The sequence below is a fragment of the Nyctibius grandis genome, chromosome 9 (assembly GCF_013368605.1).
Source record: "Nyctibius grandis isolate bNycGra1 chromosome 9, bNycGra1.pri, whole genome shotgun sequence".
NCBI classification, from domain to species: domain Eukaryota; kingdom Metazoa; phylum Chordata; class Aves; order Nyctibiiformes; family Nyctibiidae; genus Nyctibius; species Nyctibius grandis.
The window spans coordinates 16,898,998-16,905,097 of NC_090666.1; positions in this window are offsets into that span (position 1 = coordinate 16,898,998).

The window sequence follows — 6,100 nt, forward strand, 5'->3', positions numbered from 1 at the left end:
GAAGTCTGGTAAGCATTTTTCAGACATTCTGTTAAAGAGAAACTTTTTACAAGTGCTAAGCAGTCACCTAGGCTCTAGTTACCTACATATGTGTAGAGGTGCAGACATCTGGCCTTTGAAATGTGATTGCATTCAAAGAATGAAGTGATACTTTAAAAAAAAGGAATTCGTTTTTACATCCCAAAAGTACTCAAAGAGGAAGGAGTCTGTCTTCTCTAACTCGTAGCTGTCTGAAGTTAAGCATTCATTTGGCTGATTTTTTGTGTAACATCTTGCTACCTTAAGACATGAATATTAAAGGAAGCCAAATGTATTAGACCTGGTTGCTAGAGCCCGTCTAGTGTTCTTTTTCCTACTAAGTTCATGGGGTGATTTGGATTTATTCTGATTCTAAATTTTGCTGTCACCTCATCAAGTAGGAACAGAAGGAATCTCAGAATCTGATAATGAATGCTGAAATCTCATTAAATAAGTAAATCAGTCACATAGCTGATAAATTATGACAAGTGCCAACATTGGTTGCCACTTAATGATCTTGTTTTACATAGTTGGGTGCCTCAGTAGCCATCAATATGGACTTCTGAGCTACTGGCTAATGCTTATCTGATTTTAAAAATGTTAAGCAAATATATACAGATGAGAGTTTGCTGCTCCTCCCACTGCAATCTGCAGGGAGGCTCCACTGAATTTTTGTGGGTGTTACATTGGTCCCTGGGCTGCACTAGTTATTTTAGCAGCCCATCTCACTGTTGTTTTCAGGCTGATAAAATCATCCCTCTAGTTCAGGTACTTCGCTTAAATACTTGGCTTTTTTTTTTCTGTGAATGTCCCTGTTAAGTCTGACAAGCGTTGCAGTGTTCCTGAATGCGTGCACTTTGGAATCATCTTTGTAATGTTTCACTGAGTTGGTGACATTCATTTTCTGAGAGGACTCACAGAGTGTGCTCTGACAAAGTGCCATTAAAACTATGTGAAAAAGCTTAGGCTAATTCAGGCTTCTGTGCTGTAAAATAAAGTCTGAAAACAGGATGTTGTAGCAGCCGATCATAGATACTCCAGTCCATTTGCAACAACGACGTGCCAGGCAATGACATTTCCTTTGACTGCTGATTTAGAATTTGGAGCTGATCCAGACACAAAGAGAGAGAGGAGTTGCTACTGGCAGGCTCTTGTAACCATGCCAATAAATCTCAGCAAGCTAGTGCTGTGATATATCATTTTAGGACTCAGTTCACATTTTTCCCAATACAAAATTAAATGAAATAATTAGAGATTTGGGGAAAAGATTAACCTAATTGGAAACAGGAGCTGTAAATCACACCTTCCTTCCTTGGCTGTGCTGTAGGGAGGAAGCAGTGGGCAGTGAGCTTGCACTACTGAAAAACAAGTTAAATTTGAAACTGGGCTCTGTGGAGAAGTCCTGGAGTGTCTGGCCAGGATGCCTACTTGGCTCCTGTAGGAGAAACACCTGGGTCTGCTCTGGTTATTGTTTGTCCCTGTGTTTAGGTAGCAATAATTGGCACAGAAGTGCTGTAAGACAAGGGGCTCTAGGGGCGACAGCTGGGAGGGCAGCACTGTGTGTTGAGCCTCTGCTGCTCCTCTCTCCCCTATCAGTCCTAGGCCAGTGTTCCTAAGCCTGCAATCCCTAACCACCTAGTTCTCCCTGAGTACCGGTGCTCCTTCTCCAATAACACATGGACATTTGGTGCTGAGCACTGTGGTGGGTTTCACTCTGCTGGAGCCTTCTGCCAGTATTTATTCTACTAGGTGATGTCATTGCTGCTGGAAGGAGTCTGGGGTCAGAATCAAAGGAAATAGTCTCAGTTAAAGTTTTCTTCCAATAAAATTGTCTAGTTCTGTACATTCTAGAATGTTCAAGGGTATGCAAAATATTTCTTGTTTGCTAATTGTGGAGCACTAAAAAGCCACTTGTCTTTCAGGGTATATTGATTTTGAAATAGCTGCCTGGAGTGGCAAAGAATGTGTTTCCAGAGAAAATGTCAGCATGGTATTTCAAGAGTATTGATATATCTTCATAAATATTGAATTCTGATTACTAATGTAGCCAGTAAATAGCTAAAGGCAAATTCTACTTTCCATTAAAACGCTGATATTTGCCTGGCAAATTGAGAACTCTTGGGATAGAGCTTGGCTTCTTACACCTAGAGAAGTGCCATTATAAAAGGAATTGATTTTAGAGGAAAGCAGCATGACTACACCAAGAGCCCTTTAAGATCCTTAGATGACTGCAAAATACAGCATCCCTCTGCTTCTCTGCACTAAAGGATGCTGAAGCACATAGACCGTATTGAAGGGGGGTGTTACTGTGTTACAGCAGGTTTGCTTTGGTAGTCATGCCAAAGAACCTCAGGCTGGGGTGAGGTATGGAGTCTGGGTGTACTTTGGATTCCTTCATCTGCCACTGTGCTGGCAGTGCAAACCTCCAGAAGTCAGTGCCCTGCAACGGGTTAGAGTGACCTGCCAAGCATGCTTAGGAAGAACTGCCAAGGGGAAATTTAGGGACTGGGGTTCTTCAGAAACAGCGCTCATGTAGCACTCAGTGGAAGGTGTAGATGTATCAGACAACGCTCTGACAGATCACCCAATGGCTCTCCAGAGTCTAGGAAGTACAAACTTTAATAATTGGTCATCCTGACAGAGCTACAAACCCCCTGGTCTTCAGTTAATGAATTGAACAAATATGCAGGCACAAACACATCACATCTCCCACTCTTAGGTGAGATATTCCTGCGCGTGCAGGGCTTTGCACTTTTGTTTCATGGAAAAGGAGTGCTTTTTCGTATGCTGTGTAAAAATGTCAGTGTGATAATTCAGTTTGGTGGTCAATAGATAACTTAAGGTCTTCATTAATATGTCACCTTAAAAGAAGTACATCTCCAAACTCTCCTACTCAGCATTTTGCAGGGAGATGAATGTAGTCTGGTACAATGGGGGGCTGATTTCTTGGCACAATTGCATCTTTCCTTGTATGCCTTGCATTTTAGATTTTTACCACAGCATCGGTAAAAGACTCAGGAAAATAAAACCCTGTAAACTCTTAGGTGACTGGCCCAGTAATTCAAAATAAAGGAGTAGAGAAAGATTGCAGATGTTGGGAAGGACATTTCTGAGTTAGCATTTTATTCAGACCCTGTAGGTGCTTAGATAAGCAACAATTAAAATCACTCTAGAAAGGAAGGAACTGCATGTTCTCTTGTCTGTGCACTCAAAACCAAGTGCTTAATTTGTTCTCTTAGCTATTCTGCAAATGCATATAATGGGTACTGCTCACCATAACGACAGGCAGGAGTTCTGTTTTTGTGCTGTTACACATTCTGGTGAGACAACTAACAACAGCTCTGAGGAGCTGCAGGGTTGTTAGTTCATCCTCCGCTTGGTGGGCAGCTCTTCCACCTCCAGTTTCTCTCTCTGCTCATTTTGGCTTGGGCCTTGAAATACTTGCTTCTTTTGCCACTCTGAGTGCCACACCAGCCTCAGCTGCAGTGTTGGTTGTTACTGTGCTTTCGGCACTGTCGGGGCAGTCAGGAGATGCGTGCAGCTTGCTGGAGACTTGGGGATTCCACAGGTGGCTGGCAGAGATCTCCTCTCCAGCACACGCCTGGCAGATGTGCCTGCTGGGCCTGCCTAGTCCCGTCTGGCCTGATTCAAATGACAGGCTCTGCAGCGTGGTTGAAATGACCACAAAACAGCACTCTACCAGCACACAAAGCCTGTTACAGGAGAACATTTCTCCAGCAGTGTCATGTCAGGAGTCCTGCTATTGTAGGTAGCAATCCTTTGCCACACAAAGGTAGGAGAGAAAAACTAAAAGGAGTTTCCTTTTCTCTACTGCTGATTTTTTTTTCTCAGCAAACTCTTTTTGAACTGTAGAAAATAATTTCGTAAAGCTGAATAGATCGTGCTTAGCATCTCAGAAAACATCAAAATGGGGAATTTTTCCAATAAGTGCCCTTTCTCACAGAGGATCCTCCAACTTGCTCAGAGCACAGCATGTGAGGGAGCCTAACAGAAGACAAACCACATAAGCAAAATGTGAGCTCCATATGTAGCTTTCCATTAGAGAGCCTAGCGTGAGGCAGTCTTTCATCTGCAGAAAGCAGCACTTGGCTGTCTGATTTCCCATTGACTCCGTAGATGTATTTCATATTGAAATCCCTGACTGGGGAAGGAAATTTGGTTCTCAAATGAAAAGCAAGAAGCTAACACTGTTCCTGGTGGACAAGTAAAGGTTTTGAAGTACATCTTTGTGTGCTGGCTCTAATAAGCTAACTGAAGCCTGGTCCCATGGGTGCTGTCCCCTGGGACGTTCTGACCTTGTGGAAGTCATGGGTCTTCTCCTGAACAAGTCTCTTCTAGTCCCTAAAAACATATGTCTGCCTCATACAGTCTTGTGTGCAAGAAAGGTTTTGATAGCCATAGCAGAGCACACGATGGTTTACTCATTTCCAGAAGTCACTGGCTTTTGTTGCTGGCATTTAGGTAAATGAGGCGTCTGGTTCCAGGAGAAAAAATGCAAGCAGAATCTGGCCCTTCATACAGTCAGAAGTAATAGAATCACAGAATCATTTAAGTTGGAAATGACCTTTAAGATCATTGAGTCCAACCGTTAACCTAACACTGCCAAGTCCACCACTAAACCATGTCTCTAATACACTGAGTAGCTGATATTTTTCCTGCATTCCTAATTTAAATAATGTATTTACAGCTAGTGTGCCCTGTCCAAAGTTCTGTTTGTATTTTTCTTTAAATGTTAACCTTTGCAGTGCTAGGGTCTTGCAGCAGCTGACTGTATACTTGTGGTCTGACAGGGACTGAATTAAACCAGCCAAACTGTAATTTCTAAAGATAAAGATCAGAGTAGGTGGAGTCATTTCATACTTTGTTTCCCTCATCACTTTTGGCTGAGTAATCTTGATAGGGAAAAACCAAAAAGCTTTAGCTTCTAGAAAGGCTCTGTGTGAAATGACACCAGGGCTATCTGCTAAGTTCAGAGGAAAGAATCACATCCCTAGGGCCCGATGCTGCCTGCTCTGCAGGAGCCAAGAATTTCACAGACTGGGATGGACCAATCTCTCACCTGGAAAACTTAACAGTTCATGCAGACTGGGACAGGGAAGCTACTAGCTCACCAGACAGCCACACAGCAGCCTTTGGATTAAGTGTTAAAGAAAGAAAACTTGGTTTTCTGTCACTTTTGTTGACAGAAAGTTGGTTTTAAAATAAAATCTACTACAGCAATGACATCAATACCTCAGTAAGAGTAGCCAGTTGAGAGGTATTCACCTCAGACCTGCTCTGGAAGGAATTACTTTTTCAGATAACTGAGACATAAAGGACCCTGCTAAAGCCTAAGCATAAGCTGCACTGAGAAAAGTAGAATTGATGTTTTGCAAGCTCCATAGAAACTAAATTGAAAACCAGCACTATTTGGATAGCCACCGGGTAACTTGCTCTTTAGCGCGATCATGTCACAGCAAATTCGCCAGCACGAGGAAAGCATTTGTTTCATTGCCGAGTGGTTTCCTTGGCAGTGGGAAATGGCTTCCTGAGCAACGTGCAGTTACAGACTTGACATGGGATCTCTGCGGTTCTCAAGCACTTTGCCATGATTAATTCCAGTGGAGCCAGGTCTTAACAGGCACTTGTGTCAGGAATTGAACAAGAGCAGCACCTCCCCACAGGAATTACTCAGCATCTCACAAAACACAGAGCTATTATTTTTATGCCAAGAAATAGCTCCCAGACTTGAAGCTCAGATTTTTTTTTTTAAATAAGAAAAAAAACCTTAGCTCTTCACTACCTTAATTGCAGGTATTGGGCCCCTGTAATTGGATCTGCAGCCTATGTTTGTAGCTATGGATCCTTTACAACAGAAGGTAGAGCTGGACTTTAGAGATCCTCAAGATTTAGCATGCTGACCAGGAAAATGCCTCACCTAAGCCTTGCAAAGTCCTGTGAGTAGGAATGGCTGTGAATCCCAACCAGCTCAATGACTAGGGCACCTTATTTTGCTCTCTGTCCAGTTAGGACTGTACCAAAGAAAGGCAACCACAGTTTCCTTGGCCTCAAAACTGAACAG